The 19188-nt window shown below is 36.8% G+C and overlaps 1 pseudogene across 1 annotated transcript; it reads left to right on the forward strand.

The window, feature by feature from the left end:
- Nucleotides 1–850: 850 nt before the first annotated feature.
- On the forward strand, nt 851–3179 carry LOC143622098 (ATP-dependent Clp protease proteolytic subunit-like; annotated as a pseudogene). Its single transcript, XR_013151634.1, has 3 exons — nt 851–952; nt 1740–2033; nt 2683–3179. The product of XR_013151634.1 is annotated as an ATP-dependent Clp protease proteolytic subunit-like (transcript).
- Nucleotides 3180–19188: the final 16009 nt, after the last annotated feature.

Here is a 19188-nt window from a genome sequence, read left to right on the forward strand (position 1 = left end):
GGGCAAATCCAAAGAGGGTTTTCCTGTACGTTCATCACAAAATATTTCGAGATCCCAATATACCCAATGCCAGATAGCTGCCAAAAAGCACAACCCAGAAAACAAAATATGCGCTCCAGCCACACCTTCGTAACTCCAAATACCCGGATTAGTTATAGTCCCCCCCGTGATACTCCAACCGCCCCAGGAATTGGTTATTCCTAAACGAGTCATGAAGGGTATAACGAACATACCCTGTCTCCACATTGGATCAAGAACAGGGTCAGAAGGATCAAAAACTGCTATTTCATACAGGGCCATCGAACCGGCCCAACCAGCAACCAAAGCTGTATGCATTATATGAACAGAAAGCAACCGTCCGGGATCATTCAATACAACGGTATGAACACGATACCAAGGCAAACCCATGGAAATACCCCTTTATGAAAGAAAAAAGACACTATGTAACTTTATTGCATTGTAAAAGACTATACTATGACTATGTTATGGACCCCCCTATTTAGTTTTAGTAAATTATTTCAACGCAAGGGTTCATATTTGTTCTATTCTGTTGGTAATAATGGAACAATTTTGTTCGTAGGAACAAAGAGAAGTAGATTTATTCTATACTCGATAAGTACCAATACGCAATGGGGAAGTGAATGCCTTTTTCTATGAGCGAATGTGCCCATACTTGTTCATCATTAGAGGACACTATTCGTAATAATTTTCCCTTTTTTTCTTGCTTTCTTTATCAAATTTTCATAAATGATAAATAAAATCTTATGAATTGAATAAAATCTGATTAGGATAAAGTACAATATTATAAAGAAAAAGAAAGGCTTTGTTACATTTCCACATCAAAGTAAAATATAGTACTTAGTTCTTTTTTATTTCATTTAATGCCTATTGGTGTCCCAAAAGTACATTTTCGAAGTCCTGGAGAGGAAGATGCATCTTGGCTTGACATATAGTGCGACTTGTCAGATATATTTGGTCATATGGGATTTCCCCGTTTTCTCCCCAATCGAGATATCCTCTGTTTCGCCCACGAAAGATTCATTTCATCATCAAAATTTTGGAGCGTGAAGTGCAATTAGATCCGTTTTGGGGGGGATTCGGATTACTATTATCAATTAGAAGAATTTATGGTTGTCTTAGTTGGACTACTACATTGAAGTATCCAGGCTCCGTTAAAAAAAACCAAGTGGTAATATATCTATTTCTATTTTATTTTATATCATAAAGTATTCCTTTTTTTAAAGAAAATTTTTTTTCAAACTATTATGTTAATCAATTGAGTAATATGCATGAATCCGTCAACCTTTTTTACGGAATGCATGAATTGAAAAAAATGGGGGGGATAACAAAAAGAAGTGGTAATGGGAACATTTGTACTATATGTGCAAATCAAAATCGGGCGGATCTTTACCCGGAGTAGAGCATAAACCTAAAAAGATTAAAGAGGCCCATTTAAGAACAAGAAAATGACATCGTGATTTGGATTGGATCTCGATGAAACAATCCATCAATGAGAAGTTAATTGGATAAGTTTAATGAATTCTTTTTTTTTTTTTACATTCGTTATAAGGAAAGGAAGACAAACTCATATTTAGTGAAAAAAAATCCTTTTATTATAAGTTAGAAGGAACTTGCTATGAAAAAAGAAAAAGTATTGGAATATACACATAGATTTTTTTTGAACCGTATGCGTTAAAAGGCGCCTGTACGGTTCTTAAGGGATACAATTTGACCCTAATCAACCGACTTTATCGAGAAAGATTACTTTTTTTAGGTCAAGAGGTTGATAGCGAGATCTCAAATCAACTTATTGGTCTTATGATATATCTCAGTATCGAGGATGATACCCAATAGCTGTATTTATTTATAAACTCTCCTGGCGGATGGGTAATACCGGGAGTGGCTCTTTATGATACTATGCAGTTTGTGCAACCAGATGTACATACAATATGCATGGGATCCGCCGCTTCAATGGGATCTTTTATCCTGGTCGGAGGAGAAATTACCAAACGTCTAGCATTCCCTCACGCTTGGCGCCAATGAGGCTTTTATTTATTTGAGAGAAAAAAGAAGACTATGCCTTCGCCATATGAAATATGAATATGAATATTAAGTAATAATAGCATGGCACTTTGAATTCGATATAAAAAAAAATTTTTGTTTTCACAACATTAGCTTATGTATCGAGAGAGTAATATGATAAAAACGTATTTCCTATTTTCTTATTTTGGAAGTCCAGTTCAGCGTCACAAACTTTTTTCACACCAGAGGTCTCTTAACAATATTTCTATTTATGTTATGGAGCGAAAAAAAATTCTTTTTTCCTTAGTTTATTTATTATTTGATCAAATAAATAGCAACTCTGGGATTGCTGAATGACAGACAAATCATAGACAAAAAAATATAATAAATATATATAGCAACGGAGCCATCATAGTATTTTTGAATTCCTCCGAAATGAAGGGTGGTAAGTTGATCATTTACCGATCGGGGTCTGATCGATCCTATTTTTTATTTCTTTGATGGAAGGTAAGGGTCAATTTTATTGTAGAGCCGTATGCAATGCATAATGCCCGTACGGTTGTTCGATTCTATCTTTTTTTCTTGTTATTCTTTTATCTTTCTTTTATCTTCCCCTCATCATGAAAAAGAGAGAAACCTTTTATTATCTTATATCATCAGGGTAATGATCCACCAACCTGCTGGTTCTTTTTTTGAAGTAGCAACGGGAGAATTCATCCTGGAAGTGGGAGAACTGCTGAAACTACGTGAAACCCTGACAAGGGTTTATGTACAAAGAACGGGCAAACCCTTATGGGTTGTATCCGAAGACATGGAAAGAGATGTTTTTATGTCAGCAACAGAGGCCCAAGCTTATGGAATTGTTGATCTTGTGGTGGTTGAATGACAATAACCTGGATTTCGCGTCAATTCTGAAATGAACCCTGCCGAGTTGAATATTATTATTCTATGGAATCTTTTTTATTATTCTATTGAATAAAAGTAATTGATAATCATCCGGTTAGGATCGATCTAAACCAGCCCATTATGTATATGATTCAACATGCCAACGATTAAACAACTTATTAGAAATACAAGACAGCCAATTAGAAATGTCACAAAATCCCCCGCGCTTCGGGGATGCCCTCAGCGCCGAGGAACATGTACTAGGGTGTATGTGCGACTCGTTCAGATCATGAACTAGAACAAAGGAAAGAGAACAATGTTCGAATATCAATGATCAAATAGGATATAACGGAAAAACAAACTAGATTTCCTATCTAAAAATGGATGATATCCCTTTTATTTTGTATGAAATTTATGGTTTCTGTTGGTGTAAATCCACTCACCTCAATTCAAAATGAGAAGCAATTCTCCATTGGTAGCAAATGGTTATCCATTAAGCGGAGGAAATCTTAGTTAACATAGACCCCTCTTGCAAGAACGGACTAACAGGGTCAGTTACCCAGCCAACCTTCATAATTAAATACCGTTACTGTATAGGTAGAGCTTGTTGTGAAAGACCTATTACTGGATAATTCATGGGTAGAGCCGAAGAATGTGAACTATACAAGTTAGCAATAACATTGATTAAATGAAGTAAAGGCTCCGGTGTATAGAGAAGACCTCACCGTTGAAGAAGTAACCATAGAAACGATGGAATCCACTATTTCTTTATCATTACTTTGATTTTTTAATACCTAGTATAGTCAAATTTCTAATTTCGAGGTGAAATGTCTAGAAAAAATCAAAAATTGTGGTTGGGAAGGTTATAGTAGCCAAAGCCATTGGAATTCTTAGTTTATACATTGGAAAATCAGTTTTGTTATTAATATACTAGGAAAGGGGCAAAAGAATAACTGAAAGAAAGGAAATCTAGGAAATCTATTAGTTATTCGTTAAAGTTTCATTTATTCAATGACCAGAATTAGACGGGGATATATCGCTCGGAGACGTAGAACAAAAATTCGTTTATTTGCATCAAGCTTTCGGGGGGCTCATTCAAGACTTACTCGAACTATTACTCAACAAAAAATAAGAGCTTTGGTTTCGGCTCATCGGGATAGGGATAGGAAAAAAATCCATTTTCGTCGTTTGTGGATCACTCGAATAAATGCAGCAATTCGCGAAAGGGGGGTATGCTATAGTTATAGTAGATTAATAAATGATCTGTACAAGAGACAGTTGCTTCTTAATCGTAAAATACTTGCACAAATAGCTATATCAAATAGGAATTGTCTTTATATGATTTCCAATGAGATTATAAAAGAAGTAAGTTGGAAGGAATCCACCGGTTAAACGGAGTTGCCCGGAGAATGAACTCCGGGAAGGTCGAATAAAAAAGAAAATAAAAATGAATAGAATATGAGAAAATATGAGAAAAGAAAGTAGTCAAAATAAAAATGAATCAACGCGTTCAAAAAAAAATTTTCTTCTTCCCAGATTCTTCTTTTTTTTCTTATGACACGAGAATTCAATCCGGATTCTTGGATTTTGACCACAAAATAGAAATCCGCGTTTGAGTTCGGATGGGGGTTTGAAAAATGGATACAAATTTTTGGCTGCTACTTAGTATCGGCAATAGTGCTTTGGAAAAATAGAAATCCCCTACGCAATAGTGCTTTGGCAGCCAAAAATGTGTATCCATTTTTCAAACCCCCTACGCCATTAACCAGAACACCAAAATCTCAATCGATAACCTTGGCATGGCCATCACCCAGACCATCCTCACCCAAACCATCGCCGACAAGATCGTAGTCTTTGACGTCAACGCCGACAAACACCGAGGATAGATGCTCGTGAATATACGTGTCGTCTCCGGTGAGGAACGACCATCTCCTCCAGCAATAAACACCGTCATCTCCCTCTTCCCCGTAAGCAAATCACGTTTAGATAAATTCTATCATTTTGTCTTATCTCGTTCGTATAAAGCAAACCACCACCACTACGGAGTGATGGGTCCACCTTCATTATCGCTATTCTGGAAAACGTTTTCCTGACCGAATGACGGGAATGTCGGAATACGATGTGGGTGTCTTCTTTCTCTGTGTTTAAGGGTGGAGGGGTGATATAAGGTTTAATGGAAAATAAAGATACAGATTGGTGGTGGATGCTTTATAAAAGATATCAATAACTACATAAATTACTTCTAAAAATAATAAAAAAATATATGGACGATCATACATTTGTGTATTGTAATCAATCTAACGGTTCAGATATTTTCCTACACTTCTTACAAAAGTTTTTCTTTTTATACTAACCTTTCTCTCTCTCTCTCTATATATATAGGGTATGGTTAGATTAAAAACTCTATTGACTTAAAAAGACCATGAAAACTCTTTTATGACTGTTGATCAATTTCCATCTATGTTTACATTAAAAGGTTCATAAACGATTTGCAAAAATATTATTTTAAAAGTATAAGTACCATAAGGGGTAAAATTGGTATAAGAAAAATGATTTCTCTCTCTAATCTCTCTTTAAAACTGCTTTATGCTTTCATCAAATCAAATTAGCATATGTATAATTTCTCTTTTCTCTTCCTAGTTTTAATTAAATGGTTATATATTTTAATTTTTAAAATTTGTCTTTAATGAAAAAAATGTTATATATTATTGTAATGTAAAGAAATTTTTAAAATTAAATGTTTCATATATTTTAAGATATGTAATACCTTTTTAAATAATTTTAAACATTTTTGGAATTAACTTTACATAGTTTTACTATACATACAAAAATATTTTTAAGTACTTTCACATATTTTAAGTAAGTTTTAAAAAATGATTTTACATAGTTTAACTTTACATATAATAATATATTACATAAATATTTTCAAGTAACTTTACATAAATTTAAAAAAACCTTTTTATGTTTCTAAATATGTTTACATACTTTTTTAATGTAATGCATGTTTTTTTTTGAACGAGAATATTTTTTGTGTTAGTGTAAAATATGTTAATTTAAATATTTTAATAAAATTTAAATATTTTAAAATTTAAAATTTATGTTAATTTACATATTTAACGTAAATTATAAAATTTTAAAAGTATGTTAATTTACATATTTTGATAAACTTACATATTTTAAAGTTTAAAAAGTTATGCTAATTTATATATTTTAATAAAATTTAAATATGCTAATTCTTAATTTACATATTTTAATAACTATAATACAACAAAAATCATATATTTTGAATGAAAAAAATAGCTAATAGTCATTAAAAAAACTAAAAATATAATAATTAATTAACAAGATATTAGGAAAAAAGAACAAAAATAAAGTATATTTTTTTCTTAAAAAGGAAATAATTAGATAAGGTAAAAGTCAATTTTCATATTTTCTAAAAAAAAACCAAAAATTAATTTTTCAACTAGATTTATTTCAAAATAACACTAATATAAAAGTTAAAGATAAGAACTATTATTAAAATAAAATCAAATTAAACAAAGTAAGAAGAAACAAATAAACAACACTAGACTCGTTCAAAATGTTTTTTTCTTGTGTAGTAATGATGTGATGTTGTATGAATAATAGTGCAAAATTATGATGTCATATATAAGTCTTTTCAATGGGTAAAAGTTGGCTAATATAACTTTACAAACATACCCCTTCCAGCTACTTTTATAGAATAACGAAAATTGTGTGTGTGGCAAAATAAGAACCACATATAGGGTTACTTGGGTTTCTTCAAATGAAGAGAGTTTTCATTTCATATACATATAGAGAGAGAGAGAGAGAGAGAGAGGGGGGGGGGGGGTAGGGGTTTAAGTTTACGAGAGAAATGATATTATTACGAGAAATGAATATGAGTCACTAGTTTTATTTTAGGTTTTAAATGTTTAAAAATAAATGAAAAAAATATAAATGCAACAATAAATGCATTCTGTTTTTTCAATTAATATAAGTAATATAACCATAATAAATCCCGCTCTAATTATGGATATACATATCCTATACGTGTGTAGGTTATATGTTTTTCGTGTGTAGGTAATATGTTTTCTTATTTTTATAAGAAGTGTATGTTATATGTTTTTGTGTAGGTTATATATTTTTTATTGACATATAATACTAACATATGTAAGATAGTTTTTTGTATTATTCATCACAATATACCTATGTGTTGATGGATATTGATATATTGAGTTGGAAGAAATTGGTTTTGGATAGAAAAAAAAAATCTAATGTACGAATAAATTGTATTTGTGTAGGATAAAATTTTCGAGTGTATGTTATATGTTTTTGGTGTGTAGGCTATACGTTTTCGTGTGCGTTGTAAGGCCCCGGTTCCGGGAACCCTACATTCGTCGTGTTGGATTTACTCATTCACATAGTTCAATAACCAGAGTTAATTAAAACCATACGCGGAATGTAAAACCAATCATTCTTACAAAACATAAGTACTTTGTTTTAAGCAAAATAACATAAGTCTTTAACTTTTAACATAAACTAGTAACCGAACCCGCGCGTTGCGGCGGAACTTCGAACATCATTGTGGTTTTAAGTTAGCATCCCAGGTTTATAACTTGTCCGCGTCACCACAATACTAAAAAAGTACTAATAAAGATTAAACATCAATAGTACCAAAATATATACATAAAGTATCTTCACATGATTTGTCTCAAAACATAAAAGCGGCTTTCATTACATCAATTGAGCAAAGAACAACTTCTAATCATTTTATAATATGCCTATAAGAAACTTGTACCTTGTCATAGGCAATTTGACCCATTGAAGCAAACAGGCCAGTTTCTGCTATACGTTGTAAAAACAGGTCAAACAGGTAAAGATGAGAATTTTGGCCCGTTATAAATGGGACATGTTGACATCTGCAAAGTAAATAACAAAATTAGGATACTAATATGAATTCCTAAATTTAAAGATTGATTCAAAGTACCTGATATAAGATTCCAGCCTTATATAACAATATATTTGACCATCATGAGGTGCAATCACCCACTAAATTTCATTCCAAAAATGCTCATAGATTGAACCATACGAAAATTTTGTCAATGAAATTTGTTTCTTGACCCCAAAGTCTCAATCGTTGTCAACTTTAGAAAATAAATTATCATAATTTACAAAAGCAATGGAGGCTGTAGATTTACTATCTATGTAGCAAAATAGGTAATAAACAAACAATTGTTTGTATATTAATAACAGGTTAGTTACCTACCATGCTCAAATCTGGAGAGCATCCATGCCGGAATCGTCAACCATAGCAGCGGTTACGGTGGTATTAGATCTGGGAAAAAAACTCATTGTTTCAGGTGCAATAGGGCTAGAAAAAACCCCAATAAAAAAACACGGGATTATACACTGAAAGACAAATTAGGGTTTAGACTTACTGTTCATTAGCGGATGTTTGATGAATGATCATACACTGGTTTCACGATGGCCATCTGTTGCAAGCTTAAAATCCCATGGGGATTGCCTCATACATCACCATCGATGTGTCCGTTCAGTTTCATTTTTGGTGAGAGAGAGATGAAAGAAAAAGGAAGATGAAGACCGGCGATAACCAATGTTTTAAAATCCGTATTTTACTTGTACCGGATTTGATTAAAAAATGGTATAACCGGTTGAATCGGAATGTATCGGGAGGTTCAACCGGGTTAAACAATTTACCTTGTAATTCCATATAAATACACTTTCAACTCAAAAAATAACCCAAAAATACATTAATAAACATCACACTTGAACCAAATATCACACATGAACAATGGTCGAGTCAGATAGAAAGTTTATATACTTTGTCTACGAAACTAGTCGATTACAAAAGATGTAAATAAACCAGCATTGATTTGTATGATACAAAATTGGTTGATTAACTAATCGTCGTTTATCGTGTTTACTCATTTCAACTTTTTCCGCTATGTAAAAAGTCATTTTAAAAATATGGGGCGCAAAAAATATCAAAAATCTTTTGGATTTAAAACCGGTTTGTCGGTTTAAACCGGTATTTAAAAAAAAAACCGGTGGTACGATGTTCTAGCAAACCGCCCGAAAATACCGGACTCTAAATACCTGTGATCTTACGAAAATCCGGTATAACCGGTTCAACCGGCCGGTACGTACCGGTTTTTAAAACACTGGCGATAACCTCCATCACGTGAAAACTGAGTTGCTTTGATACGTGTCAAAAAGTAAATGGTTTCTCACCGTGAACAGTAATTTTTGTGAGATCATCGAAACTTACCTTTTAAATATATATATAATAGCATGCGATTCTTCTTCTCTTCGATGTCAGTCTTCATTCATCTGTCATGTGTCTCCCTCTAAGCAACCTGCATCATTCTATTCATCTGCATGCATACTAAAAGTCAGCTATGCTGAGTGAGTTCTAGTTAATCAATTAACATACAGTACTTTCATGTTCATACTTATACGTTTCCGAAGATACGTATTTCATACTATTACTCATTCATACATACTTTACATACATACATACGTACTTACATATTTTCTTTCATAATTCCTTATGGTATACCGTAAACTATTCTACTTCTATTGTCTCAGATATTATTAGGGTCTGGTCCCTCTATCTTAGATATTATCAGGGACCGGTCTCTTCTGTCTCAGATATTATTAGGGTCGGGTCCCTTCTGTCTCAGATATTATTAGAGTCTGGTTCCTCCTGTCTCATATATTATTAGGGTTTGGTCCCTTTGTCTCGCATAACCATACAACCATACATGTCCCGTCAATCGTCCATGCATTCATTTCATACGTGCATGCTTTACATATCTTTTAATTGCACACACACACACACACATATATATATACACACGCACATTCATACAACATTCTATAACAATAACATTCAATACATAATCATACACTTATCACTTAGGATAAGTGTATTAGCTATCACAAGAGTATGCACACAGCCCCGAAAAATGTCACAGAGAAAGGGGCTAGAACTCACCTGAAGTCGGTTTCTCTCGGAGTTAATAGTGATACATCTCTTCAATTGGGCACGGCTAACTGTTTAACAAATTACAAGTATCAATTTCCTCGTTCTACTACCCGGAACTTATAAGTTAACGAAACCCTTAACGAACGCTTGGGGGGGGGGGAGGGTGTAACATCCATAATTTGTGAATTATAAATAAGAGAATTTTAGTACTTATTGTGTGTGTCGTTATTTAATTCCTTAAGTATAAAGGGATTGAGTTATGGGTCTTGGACTTAGGAATGGGCTTGAGAAAATGTATAAGGGCCCAAGGCTCATAGGGTGGGGTATTTAAACCCCAACCTTGTCCACCAACCTCATTCTCCCATTCTCTCTCTTTCCTTCCAAACACACACTCAAGAACACACACATACTCTCTCTAACACCCGGATCCAAATCTAAGCCAAAGGAAAGACGAATCTCGTGTTAACATCATCAAACACCAAGAAACACGTTTAGATCCACGAGTTGGTCCAGATCCGAACCCGAGACCAAAAAGTTAGCCGTTCATAGCTAAGGAAGGGCATTACCATTAATTTAGAGAGAAACCGACAACAGGTGAGTTCTAGCCCCATTTCTCTGTTATGTTTTTGGGGCTGTGTGCATACTCCAATGTGATTAGTTAATACACTTATCTTAAGTGGTAAGTGTATGCCATATGAATGTTTATATATGATACTTGTTAGTATAGAAAGAGTTAAAGGTATGTACGAAGTTGTATATAAGAATATATATATAACTAAAAATATGCATGGCATGTATGGTTTGTATGGTTGTATGGTTATTCGAGACGGAAGGGACCAGACCCTAACAATATCTGTGATGTTAGGGACCAGATCCTAATAATATATGTGATGTTAGGGACCAGACCCTTACAATATCTGTGATGTTAGGGACCAGACCCTAATAATATCTGTGATGTTAGGGGCCAGAACCTTATAATATCTGTGATGATAGGGACCAGACCCTACCAATATCTGTGATGGTAGAGATAGAATAGTTTATGATATACCATAGGGTTTTATGAAAGAAAGCATGTAAGTACGTATGCATGCATGTAAGGTATGTATGAAAGAAGTAATAGTAAGTAATGTATGAATATGTATCTTCGGACGCGTATGAGTAAGGATATGAATGTAATGTATGCTAATTGATTTACTAGAACTCACTCAGCGTAGCTGACTTTTAGTATGCACGCAGACAAATAGGTTGAGGCAGTTGGCTTGATGAGGACACATGGCATGAACCGAAGAGGCTGGCATCTACGAAGGAGTGTCATAACTGTTTATGTTAATGTTTATGAAAGGGCAATTTGTATGTTTGTGACAAAAACGAATGTTTTGTGATGTAATGTTTGAAGTTTTAAATTATTCCACGAAAGTTTTAAATCAACTCTGAAATTTAGAACTGTGTTTATGAGTAAATCCAACGCCTAAGTAGGGCTTCCGGGAACGGGGTCTTACAAGTTGGTATCAGAGCATAAGTTCGATCCTTCATGCTTAGACTCGAACAGATAGTGGGACTTAAGGAAGAAAAGAAAGAAGATGTCAGTCCGAGAATGCCATGTGTCACCCAAGAAAGCTTAGAAAGTGATCTCCTTGTGTATAGTAAAGGATGAGTAAGAAAGCTAACTTAATTGCTTGATATAGAAATGTTTGTTTATGTGTTATAGTGTGAAACGTATGAACGACTGAGTGTTATAAGTAGAAACTAGCACAAGTGGACTCACAAAGGGAAGTGTATGGGACATAGAGAGTAATGTGATTAGCTAATCACAGCTGGCCACTGTTATCATCTGTTAGCCTTACTATCCTTGTACTAAATAGTTCCTGAAATGACGATGTTTGTGTTTTCCTATAGAATACGAATGGCTGGTGCTAGGAAGACTTATAGACAAGGAGGGCGTACGGAATGCCGCGGTAGGCCACGTGTTACCCGAGTACCCTCCGAGGAACTGATCCTCGAGTCCGAGGAAGAGAGAAGCATGATAGTGCGAAATGAAGGGCATCAGTTCGACCCTGCTATCCAAGCTGCCATTACCCAGGCAGTTGCTGCTGCAGTGCAGAATCTTCAACAAGAAAAGTCAACTGAGAGCCATGTGAGGACCGCTGAGCAGACAGGGGAAGGTAGTAAGAAAGATGGAGAGACTGAAATAGAGGAATCAAGTGAAGATTGGTCTGTGAAGGTCAATGCTGGTAAGAGGGGACGAGGTGGGTACAACTACAGGTTGTTCAAAGGTTGTGACCCATCGAAGTTTTCTGGTACGGGGGATGCAATCGCTACTCTCCAATGGATAACCGCAATGGACAAGGTTATCCGGATTAGCGAGTGCCCCAACCAAGCAGTGGGAAACGGTAGAGCAAAGGAAGATCGCTGCTGAGATTAAAGCCTTGAAGTGGGAGGACCTAAAGGAAATGGTCATGAAGAAGTTCTGTGCTGATGCTGAAGTTGAAAGGGCGGAGATGAAGTTCCTGAATTTTAAGGCGGGAAAAATGACGCACCGCGAGTACACCACTGAGTTCAATCGCATGTCAAGACTGGTGCCCGAAATGGTGAACACTGAAGCGAAGAGGATCAAGTGCTACTTGAGGGGACTACCACAAAGTGTCCGCACCCTAGTTCGGGCTAGTAAACCTGCTACTTTTGATTCTGCTGTCGAACTTGCAGAAGTGGTTTACGACGACCTGGCTGTGGATGATGTGGTGGTGGAAGAGCAGAAAGAGAAGAAGTGGGATGCTCATGCTAAGCGACCTGGTACTCAAATATGGAACCTTGGGGATAAGAAACAGAAGGTGTGGGAGAAGAATCCATGCAAGACTTGTGGGAAAATGCACAGTGGGGAGTGCAAGTGGGGTAGGAGGAGTGATGTGTGCAACAAGTGTGGAAAGGCCCATGGAGGAGAATGCATGCAAAGGTCGAATGCCTGTTACAAATATGGAAAGGTGGGGTATTACGCTAATGAATGTAACGCAAAACCCGTCTGTTACAAGTGTGGAAAGACAGGTCATATGGCAAGGGAGTGCACTGAAGGTGAAGCCGGGGGAAGCGGTAAGAAGGATGTTGAGCAGTCAACACCAAGGACCAGAGCCTACATGTTGACACAAGAGCAAGCCAAACAAATCACAGATGTCGTGACAGATATATTTCTAGTAAACGGTATTTCCGCTTCCGTATTGTTTGATTCAAGTGCGACTAGGAGTTTTGTAGTTACCTCGTTTTGTAAAACAGCTAAGATGGTTTGTTGTCATGTGCCTGAAACTTTTATGGTAGAGACCGCTAGTGAGACCTCAGTTAAAATTATGAGAATGGTTAAGAATTGTAAGATAGAGTTGGAGGGACACGAATTCCTTGCTACCCTGTATGTAGTAACCTTAGGAGGATTCAATGTAGTACTGGGGATGGATTGGCTCTGAATTCGACGCTCAGATAGTGTGCAAGAGTAGATTGATAAGACTGAAGTCTTTGGATGGTGATACAATGACGGTTTATGGTGATAAAGAAAGCTCAGGGCTTAACTTCATTTCGATGATCAAAGCCGAAGGTTTGTTAAGGCGAGGGTGTAGTGCCTACCTGGCGTATGTTGTCAAAGCTACGACCGAGACGAAGGAAGTGAAAGATGTTCCCATAGTATGTGACTACCCCGAAGTGTTCCCTGAGGACCTTCCGGGATTGCCACCGAAACGTGAGGTAGAATTTCAAATAGAGTTAATACCAGGAGCACATCCTGTCGCGAAAGCACCTTATCGTCTGGCGCCGTACGAGATGAAAGTATGAGAATGTGTATCGACTACAGGGAGTTGAACTCCTCGATAAGGGTTTTCTAAGGCCAAGTGTTTCTCCGTGGGGAGCGCCGGTGTTATTCGTTAAGAAGAAGGATGGGAGTATGAGAATGTGTATCAACTACAGGTGTTGAATATGCTTACCATGAAGAATAGATATCCGTTGCCACGGATTGATGATTTGTTTGATCAATTACAAGGTGCAAGCTGGTTCTCGCGGATAGACCTCAGATCGGGTGATCATCAGTTGAAGGCGAAGGAAGCATACATCCCTAAGACAACGTTTCGGACGCGATATGGACACTACGAGTTCCTCGTGATGTCGTTTGGTCTAACAAATGCTCCCGCCGCATTTATGGACATGATGAATAGGGTATGTCGGCCGATGCTAGACAAGTCGGTTATCATTTTCATCGACGATATACTAATTTATTCAAAGAGCGAATCTGACCATACTGAGAATCTGAGGGAAGTATTAGAAGTTTTGAAGGAGAAGTTGTATGCTAAGTTCTCGAAGTGTACATTTTTGGCTGCGAGAGGTACAATTTGTAGGTCACATAATCAATACCGAGGGGATTACTATGGACCCAGCTAAGATTGAAGTGGTAAAGAATTGGAAGACTCCGCGAAACCCGACTGAGATACGTAGTTTCCTAGGGCTAGCCGGCTATTATAGGAGATTTATTCCGGGCTTCTCCAAGATAGCTGCACCGTTGACCGGTATGACCCGGAAGACTGTGGTATTCAGTTGGGGTAAGTATCAAGAATAAGTGTTCGAAGAATTGAAGAGAAGACTCACACAGGCTCCAATCCTTGTTCTGCCCGATGGTGAAATAGATTTGGTAGTCTGTATTGATGCTTCGCATCAAGGGTTAGGTTGCGTATTGATGCAACGAGGGAAGGTCATAGCCTATGCGTCTAGACAGTTGAAAGTTCATGAAAGCACATACCCGACACATGACCTAGAGTTAGCAGCTGTGGTGCATGCTCTCAAAATCTGGAGACATTACTTGTATGGTACTAAGTGTACTATTTATTCAGATCATAAGAGTTTGAAATACTTCTTCGAGCAGAAAGAGCTGAACATGAGGCAGAGAAGGTGGTTAGAACTGATAAAGGACTACGACTATGATATCAAGTATTACCCGGGAAAGGCTAATGTGGTTGCTGACGCCTTAAACCGGAAGAACGCAGAAGTTATCGCGACAATGAAGTCTTATAAGTTGATAATCAACTCAGATTTCTTTGAAGAGATCAGCAAGGTTCAGTCAGAGGTGCTAGTGGACGAAGGGTTGATGAAGAAAGAAAGGATCTTTGGGTTGTAGAACGAGTTGATATATAATACTCATGGTTTAAAGACCAGGTTTGACCGGATGTGGATTCCACGTCATGGGAGTCTTAGAGATCGAGTCCTAGACGAGGCCCATAAGTCTCGATTTTCGATTCATCCAGGATCTACCAAGATGTACCAAGACCTAAAGAAAGACTATTGGTGGTCGGGCATGAAGAACGAAGTAGTAGGTTATGTCAGTAAGTGCTTAACTTTCTTGCAAGTCAAGGCAGAGTACCAGAAACCATATGGAAAGATACAGCCTTTGGAGATACCCGAATGGAAATGGGAACACGTCACCATGGATTTCATAACTAAGCTACCGTGTACAGCTAAGAATCATGATACCATATGGGTGATTGTACCGCTTGACTAAGAGTGCTCACTTTCTACCTATACGAGAGGCTATCTCGTCAGAAACGTTAGCAAATATGTTCGTTAAGGAAGTTGTGGCAAAGCATGGGGTGCCGTTGTTGATTGTGTTTGACAGAGATACCCGCTTTACTTCAAGATTTTGGAAGAAGTTTCATAAAGCCATGGGAACAAGACTGAACATTAGCACGGCATATTATCCTCAAACAGATGGGCAGACTGAGCGGACTATCCAAACCCTTGAGTATATGCTACGTGCATGTGTGTTAGACTTTGGAGGAAGTTGGGATGATCATTTGCACTTGGCAGAGTTCTCATACAACAATAGCTACCATTCCAGTATTAGTATGCCAACGTTTGAAATGTTGTATGGCAGACGTTGCAGAACTCCCGTGTGTTGGGGAGAGATCGTTCAGAAAGAGTTGGGCAGTTTAGAAGTTGTACAAGAGACTTCTTCGAGGTTTGATCAGATCAAGGTAAGGATGAAAGCTGCTCAAGATCGTCAAAAGTCTTATGCCGATAAACGGAGACGGCCGATTGAATTTAATGTTGGGGACCATGTGATGCTTAAGGTCTCGCCTTGGAAGGGGATTATTCGTTTCAGAAAAAGAGGAAAGCTTAGTCCAAGGTACATCGGACTGTTCAGGATCCTAGCTCGGGTGAGTGAAGTGGCTTACAAGCTTAATCTACCCGATGAGCTAGAAGGAATTCACTCTACCTTTCATGTCTGTCACCTGAGAAAGTGTCTCGCTGATGATACGTCTTTCGTACCTCTTTTAGAGATTGAGGTAGTCGGGCAACAAAATTACGTCGGGCAGCCTGTGGAGATAGTCGACCGTCAGGAGAAACAGCTTCGTCATAAGGTCATTCCCCTAGTAAAGGTGATACGGAAGCACCATAAAGGATCGGATGCTACTTGAGAGGTTGAAGAAGAGATGCGCAAGTTTTACCCATTTTTGTTTAAGCAATAGTTAGGTTTCGAGGATGAAACCTCTTTTAAGGAGGGTAGACTTGTAACATCCGTAATTTGTGAATTATAAATAAAAGACAATTTTTGTACTTATTGTGTGTGTCGTTATTTAATTCAGTTAAGTATAAAGGGATTGAATGATGGGTCTTGGACTTAGGAATGGGCTTGAGAAAACGTATACAGGCCCAAGGGCCATAGGGTGGGGTATTTAAACCCCAACTTTGTCCACCAACCTCATTTTCCCATTCTCTCTCTTTCCTTCCAAACACACACTCAAGAACACACACATACTCTCTCTAATACCCAGATCCAAATCCAAGCCAAAGGAAAGATCAATCTCGTGTATAACATCATCAAACACCAAGAAACACGTTTAGATCCACGAGTTGGTCCAGATCCGAACCCGAACCCGAACTCAAGACCAAAAAGTTAGCCGGCACAGCTAAGGAAGGGCATTACCATTAATTCAGAGAGAAACCGACTACAGGTGAGTTCTAGCCCCCTTTCTCTGTTATGTTTTCCGGGCTGTGTGCATACTCCAACGTTATTAGTTAATACACTTACCTTAAGTGGTAAGTGTATGCCATATGAATGTTTATATATGATACTTGTTAGTATAGAAAGAGTTAAAGGTATGTACGAAGTTGTATATAAGAATATATATAACAAAAAATATGCATGGCATGTATGGTTTGTATGGTTATATGGTTATTCGAGACGGAAGAGACCAGACCCTAACAATATCTGTGATGTTAGGGACCAGACCCTTACAATATCTTGATGTTTGGGATCGGACCCTAATAATATATGTGATGTTAGGGACCAGACCCTTACAATATCTGTGATGATATGGACCAGACCCTACCAATATCTGTGGTGGTAGCGATAGAATAGTTTACGGTATACCATTGGGTTTTATGAAAGAAAGCATGTAAGTACGTATGCATGTATGTAAGGTATGTATGAAAGAAGTAATAGTAAGTAATGTATGAATATGTATCTTCAGACGCGTATGAGTAAGGATATGAATGTAATGTATGCTAATTGATTTACTAGAACTCACTCAGCGTAGCTGACTTTTAGTATGTACGCAGGCAAATAGGTTGAGGCAGTTGGCTTGAGGAGGACACATGGCATGAACTGAAGAGGCTGGCATCTACGAAGGAGTGTCATGTCTGTTTATGTTAATGTTTATGAAAAGACAATTTGTATATTTGAGACAAGAACGAATGTTTTGTGATGTAATGTTTGAAGTTTTAAATTAACTCTGATATTTAGAACTGTGTTTATGAGTAAATCCAACCCCAAAGTAGGGCTTCCGGGAACGGGGCCTTGCGGGGGAGGGGGGGGAGGGGGAGTTTCTGGCTTGAAAACGTCAGAATCAAACCATTCGAGTCGAATCTGCCATTCGATTCGATTCTGCCATTCGAGTCGAATCTGTCATTCGAGTCGAATCTGCCATTCGAGTCGATTTTGCCATTCGAGTCGAATCTACTTTTCGAGTCGAATCTCCCATTCGAGTCGAATGGTCCATTTGAGTCGAATTTCCCATTCGAGTCGAATTTTCTATTCGGCTCGTTTTATTCCGGCTCGGCTCGATTTGGGTCCTGTTTTGCCACTTCTTGCGTCATGTTATGCCCGGTTTATCGTTAAGACAAGTTTCGGGCTATAACAACTCCATTTCCTTGCTCGGTATGACCCGAACAACAATTTTTCAAACCAACTAAACACAAGTAACTTTCTTACTTTAAAGTTCACACTTTTCTTTTTGTTTTTAGCAAGACCCGGTTCATCTAAATCTTTGAATCTTACACAATCTAACACAAAAACCTAATTTTTAATCTACAACATACCTTTAAGATTTGGCTTGGTTTAATATCTTGAATTACTTGCAAATCTAGATGGGTTTCTTGTTGCTTGGGTAAGGATTAACTTGCTACACCTTAGACCTTGGATGAAATATGGAAGGAAAGGGAGAGTGTGTTTGTGTGTGTACAGAGAGAGTATGTGTCTGGATGTTGAAGATGGATGAATGAGGATGCTTGGAGTCTTTAGGGAGAGTAAGAGCTTAAATACTCCCAAGCTCATGAACGTTAGGCCCGTAACCATTCTCAAGTCCATATAACGAATCTAAACTTAACACTAAGTCGCATGATTATTTATCTGAAATAAATCATGACACACAATAAATAAATAAATAAATAAGAACTTCTCTCATTATAATATTCTTAAAAACACGGATGTAACATGCGTGTGTAGTTTATTGATGCTGAATTTTGTGTGTCGGTTATATGTTTTCTTATTCTTAGAACAAGTGTAGGTTATATGTTTTTGTGTAGGTTGTGTACTTTTTTGTTGATATTTAATGCAAACATGTGTAAGATAGTTTTTTGTACTATTTATCACAATGTAACTACGTGTTGATGGATATTAATATATTGAGTTGGAAGAAATTAGTTTTGGATACAAAAAAATTTTAATGTATGAATAAATTGTAATTGTATATGATAAAAATTCAAGAGATTAAAAATAAGTTATAAAAATAAATGAATTCTTATTATTTTCCAATTATAATAAATTGATTAGTTATATTAATTAAATAGATAACTATTATATTTATTAGTTATATTAATTGAAGAGAGAGCATGCATTAATATTTTTCTCATTTATTTTTAAGCATTTAAAACCTAAAATAAAACTAGTGGACCATATTCATTTCTCGCATTTCCCACAGTAATCTCATTTCTCTCTTGAACCATCCCCCCCCCCCCACACACACACACAC

The sequence above is a fragment of the Bidens hawaiensis genome, unplaced genomic scaffold, assembly GCF_021521415.1.
Source record: "Bidens hawaiensis isolate Kalapana, Puna unplaced genomic scaffold, B.hawaiensis_p1.1 tig00003022_1, whole genome shotgun sequence".
Lineage (NCBI taxonomy): Eukaryota > Viridiplantae > Streptophyta > Magnoliopsida > Asterales > Asteraceae > Bidens > Bidens hawaiensis.